Source organism: Anser brachyrhynchus (genome assembly GCF_964034855.1).
Source record: "Anser brachyrhynchus genome assembly, chromosome: 8".
Classification (NCBI taxonomy): domain Eukaryota; kingdom Metazoa; phylum Chordata; class Aves; order Anseriformes; family Anatidae; genus Anser; species Anser brachyrhynchus.
Window position 1 is genome coordinate 14693725 of NC_137702.1, and position 20080 is coordinate 14713804.

At 37.4% G+C, this 20080-nt stretch overlaps 1 long non-coding RNA gene across 1 annotated transcript in view; it reads left to right on the forward strand.

The window, feature by feature from the left end:
* Positions 1–18882, forward strand: part of LOC308198691 — a 62266-nt gene extending 43384 nt beyond the window's left edge. The window contains exons 2-4 of the long non-coding RNA XR_013954108.1: positions 2604–2672; positions 5689–5778; positions 14125–18882. This is a non-coding gene — a long non-coding RNA (uncharacterized lncRNA). The remainder of the gene's footprint in view (positions 1–2603; positions 2673–5688; positions 5779–14124) is intronic.
* The last annotated feature ends 1198 nt before the right edge of the window (positions 18883–20080 follow it).

The following is a 20080-nucleotide window of genomic DNA, read 5'->3' on the forward strand; positions in this document are numbered from 1 at the left end:
TTGTTTGTTTTTGGCTTTTGGTTTTGTCTTGTTGTTGTTCCCAAACTAAGCCTAGGCAAGAGTTTAAAATTTAGGCATGTTATTATACTTAACTTCAAAAGATGTTCCTCTTCCTAACTACAAAACAGTGACCACATTGCCCACTTTTACTTAGTTAGAAAATCTCTTTCTCTTACTAGTAAGAATGAGAATGAAAAAAAAGAACCTCTCATTACCATTTCGGTGGCTGCAGCACATCCATTATATTTTGGGTACCAACATCTATGTATGTGGGACAGGAGCACTACTATGTGCCTACTTCAGTAACAAACAACACATGAAAAGTAACTACCAAAGCACTGAGTGACTTTGGTTAACTTTCAAAATGGACTTGTGTTGTTCCTCTTCAATATACTAGAACAACACAGTATTATTCTGAATCTGCATTAATCTGGTTTGCTTTACAGTAAGTTATATGTTTCAGAAAGGCAAAAGAGCAATTATTATTTCCTAGGCATGAATATTTATACTAATTCCCTCCTGATGACATTTAGGGAAGAACGAAGGAAAGTGAAAGAGAGGAGTCAACATCATATTGGATAAACCTGGACTGACACCCAGGGAAGGCCAGAAAGTGTAGGCTTTCAATGCCAGTGCAGTGCAAGAAAGCTATTAATCAGGTACCCAGTAGTTTCATGTCCTCACACATCACTTCTGAGCTCCAAACAGTTCCTATAATAGCCTTAACAGCTTACCCTAAGCAAGGATTCATGGCTTTTGAGGTGTCCTGTGGGAAACACGTAAAGGACAAGGCCATCACAGTATGCAGCTCTTTTGTTGGTTTATTCATGCTCTTACCCCAACACTGATCATACAGAGATCCTTTGAAGCTGGATGGTTTGCACTGCACCTGACCTTTGTGGTTCCATTACTGACTCCGCAACTCCTTTGCTAATAGACCGTTCTTCTTTAAGAGAGCATCTATATTCAGGGATGCTAACATTCCCTTCCTGACATGCTAGTAAGCCTCAAGGGTTTGTCTTGAATCTTTATCCTGCCTGGAAGTCCTGTAATCTAAATTAAACCTATTCCCACCCCTTCACCTTTCCCAGTCCCTGAATTGCTTTAAGCCTTATCCCTAGCCCACAGAACTCTTAATTGCTTTCCCCTTTCTCACAGCCTCTCTCATCTTCACATCCCTTTCCCACTGCCTCCAGCCTATATTTTAAGAAATTTCTCACCCAAAGACAGAGAAAAAGGGGAAATTAAAACAGATGCTCAAGCAAATGTTATTTATACTTCCTTTATCCCCACGCAAACCATCAAGCAGAACCTCTAAACAGCATATGAACATCAAACAGCTTGATTCTGCTCAGAAATCCCTGTCCTGTGACATTCTAACAGGTTCTGCACAGTAGGACTCAACGCTGCTGTTGGTGTTTCCGCTCAGCGTGGAGGAGCACCCCTGTCCCACAGACCGTACACGCAAAATAGGTAGCAAAATAAAAAGAACTAAATTATCCTCATTTTAAAGACAGGAGGCTAAAGCACTGAACCAGCTAAGGAAAAAAAAATAAAAAAATTTATAAAAAGCATATTTTATGCATGTAGTAGAATATTCCTTCTATGAAAAACCTCACAAGACCAGTGTGATTTTTCACTTTGGTTTGCTGATCTTCAATATTAGCTTTTTAATTTAATTTCTGTTAAAAAATTTTAGATGTTGAAATGCAAAATTTTAAGCAATTAACTAAAGCATTGAGAGAACATGCACTAAAACACCAAATGAGGGACAGTTGACTTCAAGTACTTAATAAGACTTATCAGAAAATATCCTGAAAGAAAGACAAAAACAAGCATATGTTTTACAATGAGAAGCAGGTCACCTCAGAAGATACTTTTGTTATCACTATTGTAGTGAAAGAAGCAGCAGGATCCACGATATTTAAATGTCGATCTTCAGCACTTTTCTTCATCTTTTCATGTATATCAATTACAAAAAGCTACCACAGAGATTAAAGTATGCAAAACTTTACCAACACAAAACCCACACCTTTAAGGATTCAGTGCATCATTCATTGTCTTTTAGTAAATCTGGGCCAATGTGTCCCTCCAGGTTGATTTAGAAAATGAACTTTCGAAGGCAGGAACTTCCCCTAACTGTATGCATGCTCACTGCCCGATGCAGCGGAGCTGTAGCCTTGCTTAGGATCTCTGGCAGACATTATAACTTAGGTAAGCAGTTGGTCAACTATGAGTTCAATAGGATTATAGCAAAACTCACTTGGGTTGCACTTCCGTTAAGATGTTTATTATTGCAGTTACTACTGTCTTTCAGCTTAACCTCTTCCCCTGTTTCCCCAATTTTCATCTGGGACCTTTTCTTTCAGTTGGCTTATTTTATGTTGTGCTTTTACTTTGGAGTTTCAACATATTAAAATAAACCAGTATGAATTCATCTCTTATCCTGTGGGAGTTAAAATGGAGCACGAGGGCCTCTTAATAACCCAGAAAGGCAGCTGCCTCCACTTGAGGAAACAAGTAGCCACAGTGAGGGAGGTATACCTATGACACTCATTTTTATCCAGAGGTTTAAGTGGGTGCTTATTTGTTTTCCATCTCAGGACAAACAGAGAGAACTCTGAGGTGCAATAGAGGCAGTAGATGTGATCCAGCTACCCTAGAAAACACAGGTAAGGGAAGTGTTATTCTTTTACTGAACCTAAGATAAGGGATCCATTCTGAAGTTTTACACCTGTGTCTGTGACACTTGTCATGGCTAGTACAGGCTAGGACTAGCTGCCCAATGTGCCCTCATCTTGCAAAATGTCCATGCCTCGACTGACATGGGTCAGTTGGGTTTTGCCATTTTTTTATTTGTTTTGTGTTTTTTTTCTTTTTTTTTTTCTTAAGGCAAGGAGTGTTAAGTGACAAACACAGGTCTTTGAAATCTACCTAGGAAAGGGCTTGTTATTATTTGCTCAGGTATACTAAGCTTGATATTTTGAACCTTGGTGGTTTATTCTTTTCCTTAAATAAATATACTCCTACCTTGAAACAAGCAGGAGATGAAGTCAAGTTGTTGAAACGTTTCTCATTTCCATGCAGCATATACAGTATGATAAGCAGTTAAAACTAAGCGTAATATTTAGTATTTGGTATGTCAACAAAATCTCTTTCACTGTCAAATACTTCAAAGTCCAACACAACAAGAAAATTTAAATGGGTTCCAAAATGTAAATACCTCGGGACAAGGTCAGGCAAGGTGGCAAATATTTGTGTGTACTACACAATTCTGCCTGATGAAAAACAAAGAGGTGTGGATTTATTTTTTTTTTATTTTGTCAATGCAATAGTAAAGAACAAATGTAGAAATCTATCTTGTACATGCATTTTTCTAGCATAAAAATCAATGTTTCTTTACCCATCATCCCAAGGCTAGTAGTTCGATTAGTTCAAACCCTATTGACTTCTGATCTGAAGTCTTGTCCACCTCCAAGAATTAAGGAAGACAAGGGTATATGCAGTCCTCCAGTCCTTAGATTCTGGAAACAATCTATGCCCCATTAAAAGCCAAAAATGCTGCCAGCCGTACTAGGGTGAATATTGACATGCTTTAATGGAACCTCTTGCGTATACCAAAAACACAATGGCAGGGACTGTCTTATGACCAAAAAACTAGTTTTTTGGAAGAAAATAGTTTTTTAGAAAGAAACTCATACTAGTTTCTGTATTGAAGGTTTTTTTAGAAGTGATGGCATCTAGCAAAGGAAAGTCAGCAGCGCCTGTTTTGTGATCTACAGTTCGAATTGTTAGTTATTAAGTAGACATGAAATAAAACTCTAGACTCATGGTCCATTGGTAAAAATACACTGCAACAAATAGGATTCTTGCCTGAGGTAGAAGAAAACTGAGCTCCATAATCTTTTGAAGCACAACAGCCTCCCCATGATAAATGCTTCATTTATAAACTGGTGGATGAAATATTAAGTGAAGTGCTCTGATAGTGAAATAATAATGTTCAATATGCCTGCAGCCATACCACCTCCAACTATGTTCCCATCAGGTCACACAAACTAAGCCAGGTCAGCTTATGTCAGTGTTTGAATCAAACACCTTCAGAAGAATGCAAGAGTTGCAGAAGTTTTACTGTGATTCAATTCATAACAGAGATCTTTCCTTCGATTCAGGTTATGTGTTCATAGTAAGCTAACCATATCTGAGTTATCTCTTCTTAAATTAATTATTCTTATCCAAGATACACAACATTGCCAATTTTCTAAAATAGTTATTAAAAAGAAATGTTATTATCAAAGGCTGAAGAATCAGATTATTCAATTATTAGAGGAACTAATGTACCAACAAAAAAAAATATTTTACAAGCTGCTAAATTCTGCCACCTATTGCTGCAGTGTTACTCCCTTTTGGTTAACCAACTCAAAATAAGAATTATCAGGCTGTTCTACGTAAAGGTTTCATGCTAGATCAAACTTAAGTTAGAGTTAATATTCAGGTAGTGAATGCTGTTCTTCAACAACAACAGGCTTTCAGTAATGAGCCAGTATCTAAACAGAATGCTGAGCAAAATTGGAGACAGTCAAAGATATCTTTGTTTTAATCTTCAACACTCTCTTGGTAAAAATTAAATGCTATAAGTTAAGCTAAACCTTCCAATTTTTATCAAAAGGAAGAAATAGACAACCGGTCTAACATTGTTTCAATGAAAGCCAAATCAAAACTTAGAGCAGCTTATAGAGCTATTTCCTAATGCCCCTTGTGTATGAATAGCCACATGAATCCCTGCTGAGACCAGAACTACCTGTTGGCATGCTTCTTCTCCCTGTTCCTGGAAGGCAGCAACTAAACACAGCCATTTGTAGCTGGTAAGAATACCTGCCAGTCCTCAGGGAACAAACAGAGGAGGAGGCACACTGAAACAGCTAGCTTTGGTGCTCTAAAAGGAGATTTGAAAGCTAGCATTTTTCACCTGAGACCATAGGTCCCGTCTCACCGTTAATGGAAAGAAGGAATGCCCAGTCAGGTAGGCAGCAATGCCAATAGCAGCTGCCTTCTCAAGAAAACTGTGCCAGGACAAAGGCATGGAACAGAGTGGGTTAAGAAGCTCATCTGGCCATAGCCCACAGCTCAGGCTGAACACAAAATCCTGTTTAGTAATTACCAAAGGGAGAAGAGAAACACCTTTCATGTTGGGAACAATTCAATGGAGGCAATTGTATTTTGTTTTCATGCAAATTTAAGCACAATATAAGATCACACATAACAGGAGAGACAAAATACAAATAATTCTGATTTATTCTAGCCAACTCATAAACTACCACCACACTAGCATTGAACTATGCCTCCATGCCAGGCAATGGAAGTAGACCCAAATACACATTGCCTAACAAAATAAAAGCTAGATGTTTCATGCTTTATCATTTAGCAAAAATTGGTTATGAATTTCTTGATAGAGACTGTGATAAATATTAACAGAGTTTCCAAGACACATTTATGTTATATGGTTTTATTTTAACAAGAAAGAGATACTGGGCTTTGCTTTATCATTCTATTACAGTATTACCCAGAGTCTAAATTGCCTCTGGATGACCAAAATACAATGTTCTTACTACTGCTGCATAATGCTAAACACAAACCAACAGTGCCTTTTATAATTAAGTCCATTAATAGCTGACTTCCCTGCATTTACAGGAAGATGAACAAAATTGTCTTGATATTGGCCTCACAGGAGAAAGATGCATGTCTCTTTTCAGACAGTCTGTCTACCAATACCATCCTGTGGTAAGTGAAGTTGCAAATACATTTGTCTGAAACTAAGTAATGTCAGTTTCATTTAAAACAGTATATTTTGCCTAGATCCACTATCATCATTCCTAGTCAGAGAGCCATGCCTGCAGAGTACATAGAACTTTAATTTCAATCGATATGTGTGCACCATTTGAAATCAATATCTATAGAAGATATATTAAACTTCACTAGAAAAAATGCCAGTAAATAGAGCCAATTATCAGATTTTTTTTTATATTCATGAAATAGGAATAGTCATTGTCAAGATAAGCAATCCATTAAATGAATGAATGATTTGTCTAGTAGCTGGAAAGATTTAATCTTTAGAGCAAGGGAAATCTATAAAAGCTGTGAAATCAACAATATATGCTGACCACAGAAATTCATTACTTTTAGGGAGACAGCTATTCCACAAAGTGATCAGCCTCCCTACAAGCATCTCAGTTCCCTCTATAAACATAAATTATGTAATTTCAGCATGAGATGTTTATGATGTCACTAAAGTGTGTTCTAGAATAGGAGATAAAGTAACTGGCTACAAAAAATAATGAACCCTATTTGTGACGTGGCCAAGGTATGGTGCTCGATTTTCTTTGGAGATGGATTGGTCCTCTAATTTTAGATTATTAGTATTGCTTCTTCTGGCATTTTGTAACAAAAATGTTGAGATGGTATTAATAGCGTCAGTGACAGTAGCAGAGACAGAACAAGCCAGGAGCTACAGCTGTCGTTATTCACCCTCTCAAAAATACAGTCCTAAATCCACTAGTCAGGATAGAAGCCTACCTTATAGCAGGACTTTCCCCATTTCTCTAGTTTAGTGGAGTTGCATTACAAATATTTTTTATCCACATCAAAGACAGAGAAAGAAGTGAGATTTTTCTTTAAGTTTCTAAAAGTACTCAGCTGTCGAGCACTACTGATACTGCTTCACCAAACACAACTGAGCAGCACTTACTCAGCATTATAAGATGCGCTTCTCAAGAAAGACACTTCATATATGCTTTAAATAGTTTTTAGGGCTCTCTTCACTACAGAAGAGCTACAACACTGCTTGCTAGGGAAGCCTTTAGAGTGATTGAAGCATGAAGAGTGGGCTCTTGCATCCAAATGAGTCATTCTGTACCAGCAATATCAGCTAAATATAAGTAATCTGTGAGCATGAGGACAAAGGGTGGGTAGGACAAGCTCTCCTTTTCTGCATAGTGTTAAACCTGATTCATTCTAGGAAAAAAGCCAGTGTTTCCAATTGCACCTATCAGCAATAAGGACTGAAATTTGTGAGTTGCTGAGCAAGCACAACTGCCTCTGACTCACTGAGCACAAAGGGTGTTTAGCACCCTAGAAAATCAAGACCTAGCCTGATTTTACAAGTGCAGAGTACCTGCAGATCCTATTGGTTTTACTGGGAGCACCTTTAAGAAGCCATAATATCATAGGTAAAAATAAAAAAAATGGGGAAGAACACATTCTGTCCCTCCTCAGAAACACCTAAATATGTGCTATGCACTAATACATCAGTAACAGCCTGGTTTTCAGAGATACTAAGAAAGACTTGTAATCCAAGTCTGGAATACCAAATTAAAATCTCCAGAGATCACAGATAGTTCATATTGAATTCCAATAACTGTGGCCACTTTTGAAAGTTTGAGTCTTAACCACCATGGCTATAACAACATCCCATAAAGAACGTTTTGTTTCAACTTACTTTAAGCAATTGTCTCCAGAATCCTCCTCTGCTACATCACACTAAGAACAGTGACTGATTTCTAGAAACAGTTATAGGAAATAAGTGGTTAGTGTCCTACTAAGGGAACATCCGATGCCAGTTTCTAAAGCCAGTCTTGTCTTCACAAGTGGATCTAAGCACTACTTCACGTGAATTAAAAAGAGTTGGAAATAAACATATTCATATCTGGAGATAAAAAGAGATGAAAGCTGATCACTGCTTGTCAGATTGGGATTCTGATTGAACAGAAAATGACTCAGGTTTCTTATAAAATGGGTTGGTTCTGATTTTACCAATGCCTTGCAATGGCTTTATAAATACTATATATTTTGTTACAACCCACCTTCGGGAAAAACAACTTTTATCTCATGTAATTGACTACACTCTTGTTAAAAAGCTAAAGCAAATGGTATATTCACAGCTTTTTTCCAAAATATTCATATATTTTGTGTCAATTTATGATATAATATGGATCTGGTGTCAGGAGATTACTATATCTCAGATAAATATTTACTGATACCATATACATTTTAGTTTTTTGATACCACGTAGTACAAAGAAACTATGACTTAATGAATAAATTCTACTTTTCCTCAAAATCAATTAAATACAGGGAAATTCTCCTGCAGGAAATACAGAGAGTACATTTTTCCTGTAATAACAGCTTTATGCATAAAAACAGTTTGCCACCAATTTGAGTTCTGGCTATATTACTTTCATACAGAGGAATTACATATTAGGATTGTTTATGACAAGTGCAAAACTTTATAAATCAAAACATTTAAAAGGAATATTTGGAGACCCTGCTGCAGTAGAACTGTCTGCCTTCTAGGGTGGAAAGCAGATAAAAAATGATGAGACCTATTCATTCGGCTTTTACTCACATGAAAAGGGGAAAAAAATATGGCAAAAAAGTTACTCCTCAGAAGCACCCAAAATTTCAGCGCTGAAAGTGTATGACAAACACCTTGAAAGGAAAATGGAATATAAGCTCCTTACTCCCCCACAGCAAAGGTAATTGAACATATCAAGTGAAAGCAGGCACTGCAATAGCCATTATTAACTCAGTATTTTAAAACCTGTGAAATAACACGACAACCTTGTTCTATTTATGTCAAAGACAAATGTTTGAGCTAGTTCTTATTCTGTCTGACCCACTCGGACATGCATATATTGATACAGGGCACAGCAAAAGCAGCATTCGACATTTCTGTATTATAGTTCCCTTCTTGCAGCTTAGCGCCCTCTTTGAAATGGCCAGCTTCCTCTTTATGAAAAGCATTACACAATTAGAACAGACCTGTCTTAGGCAGAATTCTGATCAGCCAAAGACAGCACTTTCTAATGGATTCCAAGGAGAACCATATTTTCTTTGCAAATCTGTAACTGAATAAATACAGAAAACACCAACGCTATTACGTGAAACATGTCCTTGAAGCACAATAGTGTTTTTATTTACAAATTGTGTGCTTCAAATATGAGTTTTCATGAGAATTCAGGTTTGAAAAACTTCAGCTTGTACTTTAACTGTACTGGGGACAATCCACTGAAGTGTCCCCGTGGTGCTGGTGGTAGCTAGTACAAACCACATGCACTACATGATGCAGCACTCAGGTCTGATAGCTTGTTTGGTCCTCAGCAGTGCAAAGCTCATAGCACTGGCTCTACTCTGTGTGGATACACAGAGCTGCCCGAGCTGTCTCAGATTTGGCCCTCATTCTGGTTCCAATAGTACCTCTGTCCCAGCCCTCTGGATATTCATTTCTGTTTACGTCCAGTGTAGACAAAGAATCACCTAGCCGAAGTTCTTTAATACTTGGACCAATGCGGTTCTGGGGATAATTGGAGCAAATCTGAAACAAATTTATTGTCTGAAGCTTTTGTTAAGGTCCGTACACCAGCTTCTTTATAACCTGACATTACTGATGTCAGATGCTCTACAGTGCGTGTCCACATGATCAGTTACTGCAAATAATCCATCTGTGTTAATTCCCTAAATTACGATGTTTTAAGATAATACACTCATAAATGCATTCTATTCTCATCTTCTTGCAACCGTTTTCTTTGTTTGTTTTGGCCTAATGGTATGTTTTTAATACCACGCGTAACATTGGGGGCCTATACGTGTCTAGTTGATTGTGACCTACAGTGAAGCATACAGCTGAGCCATAGTAACTAATGCTGTGCATGCATTTTACAAATGTGAAATTAAATGTACTGTATTCTGCTATTTTCCAGGTATTTTCTCAAAAAAAAATCACCTTAATGTAGACCAACATGTTTTACCTCACATTTGTTGGGAGGATGCACACAGTTCCTGCTGCTTAGATGGAACATAGCAATTTGAAAAGTTGGGATCATCCACACGATATACCTCTTTTTCTGTAAATGCACTTGTTTGCTAAACATTTTCAGATCTCTACCTCAATAAATCTTACTCCATGATTTAATTTGAAATTAATTGTCATTTTAATGTCATAATCTTCATTTGTCATAGCTTTAATTTTTCATAATTAAAGCAATTATGACAATTGTTATAATTAAATAATGAATTATTAGTTAAGTGAAAGTTTCATGGGTTGTTTTGCTTTCAAGAAATGGTTCCCTATCATATCCAAAAAGTCTGCAGTGGAGGACCAAATATTCACCTTATGAAGGCCTTCCTTTGAGAACAGAGCTGCAATAACAGTCATTTATATCCAGAGAAATACAAGTATTAGGATGCAGCTCTCTCCACAGACACATCCCTTGATACTGAGTTCTCAGGCTGGCCTTTAATGTCTGTATTTGTTAACTTCAGTACCTTGAGTACATCCTTTCCTGGAGTCTGACAGCTTGTAGACCCACAAGGCAAAAATTCCCTTTGTGAATGTGAGAATGTCAACAACTTTGGCCACACAAGCCTCATATCTACCACATACTGCTATATACTGCTCCTGGCCTCCTCTTGCGGAATTGCTCTGCAGACAGACTCTACCAGCTAGCACAGTGACTCCTTCCCATTGCTTTGTTGCGGTCAACGTTGCTGTATAAACTACGTCAGCTACAGCTACATTGATTGGAGTGAGAAAAAGATCCATCTGTTTACTCAAGATTGTAAGGCTTTAGAGCAATAGAAGCCATTTTTAATGACTAAAAAAATTGTTTTTACTCCATACACTACTTATTTTTAACAATGCCCAATATCCAGCGCTTTACACAAGATTTCAGGCTTAATAAGAAGAGGAAGAATGCAAGAAAGCTAACGTGAAAGGGCTGTATTCTTACTCTATGCAAGTGACTCTACTTAATGCAATGCATAGCATGGCATCAAGGCCAGAACCTGCCCAAATTTAAATGCTAAATAGTGCTACCACATCTATGTGAATAAAATTATATCATAGAAGTTGCAATTTATTCAGTGTCTTTCTGAAGGCCAGATGAAGGGTTTTTGCATGGGCAGCCCTGTAACATCTAACTCCCGATTTGTTTTCTTACTAAACACTGAGTTAGAAACAGGAAAGAATTTAGTCTTTGAATCACAACTGGAAAAAAAAAATCTTTATGCTTAATCAGGTCAGTTTTGAGTGCAATGCTGCTTAAATGCTATAGCAAATCATTCAGGATTTCTGCAAAGGTTCAGCTTCACTCCATGAAGAGAAAAAAAAAAAAAAAAAGAGAGAAAAGCAGCAGGAACGGTTTGTTTTGTTTTTCTCCCCTTTTGTGGCTGTTGCATCTCAACTATTTATGGAGAAATTTCAGAGCTGCAAAATCAGTATTTGATGATGTGCTCGTATAAGATGTTCCTTCTCCTGACCAAAAAGCATTGTGCCACAGAATACAGGATTAAAATAAATAGGTAAAAATCAGACACAGCAGAATTCATTTGTTCATATGCTTAACTATATAAATAAAAGTTTTTCCTAACCACACCCAAAAAGGAAAGCAGCCCCTCACTCAAACAAACACACATTAAGTTACAGTTTTCTAGCAAATAACACCCTTTCCTCCTGAAAAACACACTATATACATTGCTTTTGACTTTTCAACTTCCTAGTCACTAGTCATCAAATTTTCTGAAATACTAACTTTACAAATGAGGGTTAGTAAGTTTTTTGACTGCTTTTGAACCTGTGCTTTTAATTCTCCGAATCCATCGCCTTATTTACATTGGCTAATGGCCTTCTGCTTGTCTTTGTGATTTGCTTTCTCAGCCACAAGGGGCAGTTAACTCTACAAAAACATCAGATGCTGAGTTACCTGTATTTCTCAAAACATTCAGACAGAAAAAAAAAAAAAGAAAAAAAAAAGTATTCCATACACCTTGTTGGCAGGAAACCAGTGGCAGAGGTTAAGGACAAGCTTTTCAAAGAGTACTCTCTAGTTCTGGGATTTCAACAGGAGAGGGCAGGAAGTTAGGAGCATACGAATGAGTAGTGCCTGTAGCTGAAATTACATGTGCGTGGACTGCTCGAGTTGGGCTCACAGAAACACAGAGCCGCAGGGTAAGAGGTTACTTTTGACCTGTTTCTCCCACACATAGGCCTAACAAGGTTGCTCAGATGCAAGTCAAGAACAAAACTCAAAACCTTGGATGTTCAATATCTGTGGTTTTAGACCAGACCATCAGCACAGCAAAAGAAGACAGCATCCACAGAAATGCCCACATCAGTTCCTCTGCAACACTCCCATGTATAGGCAAGGCAAGGCAAGACACACGGTTACACGCCAGTTCCTCCTGTGCTGGCCGTACCCCTGGCACACATCACAGCAACACCAAACCCCTAGTGTTGCTTTAACTCGTGGTAAGGTCCAGCAGGCCCTTTTGCCAGACCTAAACTTCCAAAAGAAGGCAACGGCAGGTGCCTTCTGCCTCAATTCCTGAGAGGCATTTACCTTCACAGTGGCATATAACTCAAAGCCGTAATGCCCTGCCCATGCTTTTTTTTTCATTTAAAGCAAAAAACACATTACAATAGCTCACAACTTCCTCTCCCATCCCTCCACATCTGCTCCACCTCAGGGGGTAATGGCACATAAAGGGCAAGTGACAGGGTTAAAAATGTTCTTCTTTGTTTTGAAAAGCTTAAGTCCTTCAGAAATTCCCTAATTTAATTTTTCTCCCCATTTTAGCCATACGCTGTTTACATGCCAGATGGGTTTTCCCCAAGCTCTCACACCACTAAGAAAACTGCAGCATTTTTTGTTAATTTATCACTGTATTAAAATATAAGAAGTGAACCATACATAGATAAAATGAATTATAGGTATACCTCCCATACATTCTGTACATCATGCTAGGCAAAAGCTGTGTTGTGTTAACTGTCAAGCTGAGAAATAGCTGACATTTGTTATTTTAATTAATAGTTTACTTTGCTGAAATAAGCTTCTATGAGAAGCTATGACTTTTATTAAATCTTCAGTACAGCATTATTTTCACAGATTGGGAGGAAAAGCTAATTTTCAAAGCCGCTTCACCCTACAAGGTCACCGCCAACAGCTTGAATGCACATGTCAAGGAGACATCTGCTTCAGAGATACCAATCTATGTTAAATGTGCATTATTTCAAAAAGTTAAGATACTTTTCATTGCAAGAAAAATGATTATTCAGTAATTATGTAGTTCTTTACTGGTGTTTAGTAGTACAGATTTTTGTCCCCTGTGGATTTTTTAATGTTTCATAACTGCCACCCTGAATTCTTAGACCTCAGCATTTGCTTTAGAAATCACAGTAAAGCATAGCCACTGATCAATTCAGACAGGCAGAGTTTCCGTCACTGATGTAAAACATTATACAGTTCCACCAGAAGTTTATTCCTTTTCTTTGCCCAAATATTTTGAGGTCATTGATGAGACCAGTAATTTCTCTCTTCTCTCCTCTATAAAAAGGACAACCACATTTCCAGCAAGTCAAATTTATCCTGTTTCTAGCCAATGCAAATATGCTTGGAAAAGAGAAAACTTGGTACGCTGACCCAGAGATTCTCTGGATGCAGTTCTTAGTTTAGTAGTTTTACAGGCTTTACTGCTGCTGATTTCAAAAGAGCTTCATGTGTAAAAAAGGCACAATGCCAGACCCTTTCTTCTGATTCTTGATCCACTCGAAGACTTTATATGAGGATACTGTTAAAAACAGCAAACTTGTTTTTTGCTATCAGCAAATGAAGATCAATACATCAGCTGATTTCTATGAATCATATTTCACTTTTGTTGTTGATGTCTAGCTTACAGTGAACAAAACTTGTGCTCTCAGGATTGATCTGCAGCATCATATTAATGGAAATATTCTCGTTGACTTCAGGCACTCAATGCCAGAAATAACAAGTCTGAATGTTTATGACTATGTAATGTAACCACAGGTAGGTAAGAGCTCATTTTGCCTCCACTCTAAAGTGATTAAACGTTCCATTATCACAGTTAAAATACCACTGAGCTCAAGCTAATATTTCAGATATTAGCTTGGACTCAGCACAGCATCAAACAGTCCAGTTAGAAGCCACCTCTACTAGCTGTCATCAGGTACCTTGCATGCACCACCGTGTTTCTCTGAAGGACAGCTCTTACCATTGAGCTTGGTGAGTTTGCAGTGACTGTTTTAGTGCTTACTTTACTCATTTGCTTCCTCCCCCAGAGGGTGACTGCCAGGTGAACCACGGTTAGCTCTGCTGGGAGAGGCCAAGCCAGAGGAGAACCCCATTTGCTTTCATGGAGGGCCAGCAGTGTGCACTGAGAGCCCGCTGTGGCTGAGGGACTTGGTAAGGGTCTGTACCTATCTACACTCTTCCTGAGCCATTATCTTACAGGTAACTGCTTATTCCCTCATGTAATTTACATCACAGCTTCACCTGGACTTGAACTTTTATTCAGATATTATTTTCCTTGCTTCAGTGCTGACAACTTGCCTTGTTTTTTTCAAAATTAAAAAACTGGGATTTTTTTCTACTTGCTGGAATTCACATCTTGTGTTTTGAATATTAGAAGATGGAAAGCTCTGCTCGTCTCATTAGCTCTTACGTTTTCTGTTTGGCTGCTTTTTTTTTTTTTTTGAAGAAAGGGGGGCTTTGTTTGTTTGTTTTTCTGCTTGAAAGAGTAATAGTAAAGCTATTACAGCCAACATTGGTCATCAGAATCCAAGACAGGCACAGGTTACAGAGAGAAAGAAAATAATTATTAGACAAATACTGGTAAAATGAACAAGGTCTTGGGCTAAAAACTTTTTATCAGTCATATGCATATGAGAAACAAATATACATTTGCTTGAATATAGAAACCCTTAAAAGCATATGCAAAGAATTTTTTCTTTTATGCTTTACCCTGAAAAGTGACTAATTCTGCTTATCCTGTGTACTCTCGTCTCCCACGCTACTCAGTTTTTACTACAGATCCAATGGGAGGCATTCACCACTCAGCAGCAGCAGCAGGTACACAGGACTGGGACACCTGGTACATCTGTGTTTACACTTTCTTGGCTTATACCCATCTCCCTTTTCACATTTCATTAATACAACTTTAAAAATCCTCTAAGTACTGAAATGCATAATTTCCTAATGCACCTTTCGATAAATACTTTCCTTGAAGCAGCAGGCTTTACCTGATTCAGATTTCTGGGGGACTTCTTGGTTTTGGGAGTGAGCCAGATGTCACACACGGCATGGCTGACCTGTAACTGCGAGGCTCTGCACTGCTTCTGTAGCATCCCAGTTGCACACATTCATGGATGAGCTGCACTGGTGACAGGTCTGGCTTTGTTTCCGCAGGAGTCAGCCATGCTGTCCCGCCTCAGGCCTCAACCTGCTGCAGCTGATTTGAGTGTTTGCTGTGCCCGAGGCCGTAACCTGCTGCTGCTGCCTTCATCTTTTATTTGCTAACTGCCTGATGCCACCTGTCTACCTCAGATGATACAGCAACTGGGACCAGATCGTCTCCACCACACAGAAAGTTGGAAATAAATTTCCCTCCCAGCGCGTTCATAACTCCACTGATACAATAGTAAGGTCCTTCCTCGCAGAGCTGAAGGAGCACTGTACCAAACCTGTCAGAGCTCAAATGGAACCGCTTTTAATTCAAGTATCTTCAGAAAGGTGGAAAGATCAGTTCTGCAGCATATTAGGAGAGAGACAAAGGCTAAATTACATGCACCCCACTGACAATTGAGCGATGGGACTTCCTTCCTGACAACACTGTGTGGCAATTTTATAATTTCTCATTATAACCCTGATAATCAAAGGCTGTATTTATTGCTTGGCAACAATGCACAAAGGGATCTTCAGAAGAGAGTATGATCAAGACTTAAGACTTACTGAACTACCCCAGCAAAACCATCTGTACTGACCCCATCTCCATAAAACTGTGAGGTACCAAAGGAAGCTTAGAAACGTGTCAAACTGACCAAATCAAAGAGTTTCAAGGAACAGGAGTGTAATTCATTTTTCTAATTAGTTATTATATTACACACACTACTATTTTCCACAACTGTCACTGAGTAAAATCTAAATTATAGCAAAACCATGTTGTGGGGTTTTTTTGATTGTATCGTTGTTATCTGTTTAACAAGAATAAGATGGGATTATTTTATAGAAACAGAGTTAAATGTTTTTGCAATTAAACTTCCATGTTATATCAAAATATTATCACTACCTATATACAAACACTACATTGCTATCTATATTCATATATAAAATTTTACAGTAAAAATAGAAATAATAATAGAAATTAAAAAGAAAATATTTCAGTCAGTTGTATTGACTGTAGATATAAATATGGAATTTGTGAGTTTTTTTGTTTTGTTTTCATATTAAGTAAGAGGAATTGAAAATGTTCATAATGATGGGAAACAGTTACTTGTCTTTTATCTTTGTTTGGACAGTGAACAACAATATATATATTTATGGCCTGTTAACATCTGCCAACAAGAAAATAATATGATTCAAGTATTTTTATAAGCTATATAAAGATATTTATTGGAGTCATTGCATCATTTTGTATCTTTTGGAATTTCATTTTCAGTTTCTGGTGGTTTATGAAAAATCAAATTTAGCTTAGTGATAATACTGAATGTTGGGAAACAAATATTACAAACCATCACTAAAGGAAAATATAATCTAAAAAATAAATGTCAGAACTGTTTATTATAAGATTTTTTGTTGTTGTTTTGTTTTTTCTGTATTTACTATGTACTTTCCAATGGGAAAAAAGTGGTGTCGAACATATACCCTTTTGAATACAGAAAGGCAATCATAAGCTTTCCTAAGAGATAACAGGGCAGTAACTAACACATATCTAGATACGATGTAGATGCTTACAAGACAACATTGAAATTTAAAGCAGGGAAACAATCAGCAGTTGAATAGTTAATCTCATGTATTTTTAAAGAAAAACTATTTACTGGTTTCATTTTTTTCAAGTTCTGTCATCAATAATGCAATTCTGCTTTGTTTACGTATTCCTTACAATTCACTTGGGCTTTATTCTTCTTTCCTTCTCTCCATCCTACATTTCTAAACCTCATTTGTTTTGGGGGAAAAAACAAAAAATAACAAAAACTGAGAAAAAAAAAAACACAACACAATACTAGAATCTCTTATGGCTGAGAACTATTAGGATGAACCCTAGCAGGATTAAACATAGGGAAGTTGTTAAAAATGTGCTAACACAAGTGAAATCCAAAAAAACTAAGGAGTGTGAGAAGCATATAAAATTTCTTTACACATGTCCTTCAAAAAAGTTTAATACGTAGTCAGGTCACATTATTGCACATCAAATTCTCTAGGTCTCTAGCTGCCAGTAGCAATTATCTGTAAGAGAACATATTTTCCCTCGTGACTAGCTATCGGGAATTTTTGAGTATACCTAAGCATAGCCTTGAGCAAAACTCCTACGGGGCACATTTGGAATAGAGTATTTCATTTGGATGAAATATTAAGGTTTCCGTGCAATATGTCTATCTATATATTTATACATCTGTTTCAACATATTGATCTGTTTATCTGTTTACTTTAATTACACGAAATAGTTGTATTAAAATGTAAACAGTTCTAAATCTATGTGTTTCTGTGAAGGGTTTTTAAGAGGCACAGCTTCCTAGATGCTGAGACTGCTGGCAGCGATAATGCATCCTGCGCCTATGGCTTCCACCAGCCGCCTGACCCGGCAGGACCACACGGCCTGGCTCCACGAGCACATCACTGCACACCCTGCCCGTGCGCACACCGCACACGGCACCAACGCACGGCAGTGGGATATGCTAGAGCCTGTTATGGTGTGACCAGCGATCATACGTGCCACCAGTAAGAAACAAGGGTGGGGACTTTAAGGAAAAGGAGAAATTCTATCACTCCAGAGAGGAATGTAAAGTCCTATAACTGGTCAGTTTTAAAAATGTATGAGGCAATCCCGCTTGCTTGAGGACTGTGAACAGCGCCTGCTGTGGTGGTTTACACAGCTCTGTGTGCCACACGGTCAAGTTTGCTGCCATGAGTTCTCAAGCAAGTTTCTATTTTCACAGTGCTCTAGCTGGAAGAATATTTTTGTGAAGATTTCTAGAAACAGAATACCTGTAAAAAGCGCAGGAAAAGAAAGCTGCCTAGCTGATGGGAAGGGTCCCACAGCATACAAGAACCACTGGACTCTGGTAACAAGAAATACAATGAAAATGTGTAGTAAGCCTCTTAATGAATGAGATTAATTTAATTTCCATCTTGTGAACACAGGTGCAAACAACTGCTTTCAAATGAGATTATGTTGGTTTCATTTTGATATGGTCTGGGTCTCAACTGTACGTTAGCTGTAAGAACAGTTATTTGGGCTCATAACACACCCTCGGAAGCCTACAACAACCTTTCAGTTGATTTTAGTAGCAATCAGATCAAATCCTCTACATTTATGCATTATGCACGTATATATATCGTACAACCACATTAAATGTATGACAACATAAATAAAAATTAAGAGATTATTATTCAAGCACAGGGAGAATAAACTTTATCAGGAGGCTAGAGATTTTTTTAAATATATATTTTTAACAGCAATAAATAATTGCTAATTTTCATTAATACATTAGTTTAAATGCCAGAGCAAGCATAGTAAAGACTTTGATAGCTTTTATATTCATTTTTGTTACTGCAAATGAAAACAGCATTAAAAAATTGACAACTGAAATATTCTAATATTCTGTGGGGCCTTTATAGCAATAGGAGAACAAGAGTTGATACTTCCCAGCTTTCAAATGATCATGAAATATATGAAAAAGAAAAAAAAAAATCTCATGTCTCCTCGTAGTAATCCATTCACAGTCTTAAATGGTGTTCCTCCTTCATGGATTTTTCTGAATCTATCTTATTTATCAGTTTGGGTTTCTGTCCCATCTTTCCACATATTACGGCTAATTAGTACTCCCTGATGAGAAACAGTCCACCAATGAAAAAAGCATTTGGATAAAATCTACATTAACAAATGTAGTTCATTTAATATCATTTGTACTGCTGCATTATTAATAATATATAATTACCCTGTGCAGGCTGCAAGAGGGAAGAATAAAATCATTCATTAATTTCTTGGCCTTTACAAAAGGAGAAGTATATCTGCCAGGAAAAAAAAAAAAAAAAAGTACTGGTTTTACAGACTGCCATTCATCTGTGCTGTATGTCATGCTAAAATATTAACTTTTCAGTCTGGAAAGCACTGCTATATTTAAAAGAGATCCTTACAGTAGCCCAAGATGCAGTGTGCAATACCACTGTTCAAACCATAAGTCATCATTCCGAGAGAACTGAACAAAGCAGCATAGCAGGTGGCTATCTGAAAGTTGAGATTTCAAGAAAAATACTGGGAGATGTTTTCAATGCATACAAATTCCAGTTAAAAAAAAAAAGAAAGGAAATGTTTAAACCTGTTGTTTCCGTTCCCTTTTTGTTCTACTTAGGTGATTTCATTACTTTTCTGCCACATTTCATACATGTTTCAAGACTAACTCCACCACAATAAATACTAGAGAAAAGCCTATCTAGCATTATTCAAATTCACTCGGTTAGACAAGGGGCATGCACCTCAACCTCTGAGCTCAGTTCTACAAGGCTGCTGCTCCAAAATTTAGAGAGAGACATGTCTTCCTGTGATTCCATAAAACAGGTGATTAATGGCTGCACTGATCATTCACAATACTACTACCCCAGTGAAATTTTGCTCACCTCAGGTACATAAATAAAAATATACAAAATCACTGACAGATCAAAACACAGTGCTATATCAAACTGGAACAAAGCAAATAAAGAGCAGAAAATATTGCAAGGAAAAAATTAATTAACATTCTCTTATATAAAGGTAACAGGTTAAGGGACCTTGAAATGAAGATGGAGGCGTAAAAATGTGAGAAGAGAAAAATGTTTAAAAAAAATCAATCAAAAGTTGTGTATGTGAAGGGCAAGAACATTATCTATAAAAGAAAGCCACATTAAAAAAAAAAAAGAATCAGGAAAGAATAAAATAAATGCATGAGACAGAAAGCAGGGTATGGCAGGAATCACTAAAATCAGAGATTTTCCAGGTTGCAAGACAGGCTGAATAATAGGTTGAGTTCAGAAGGCAGAGCT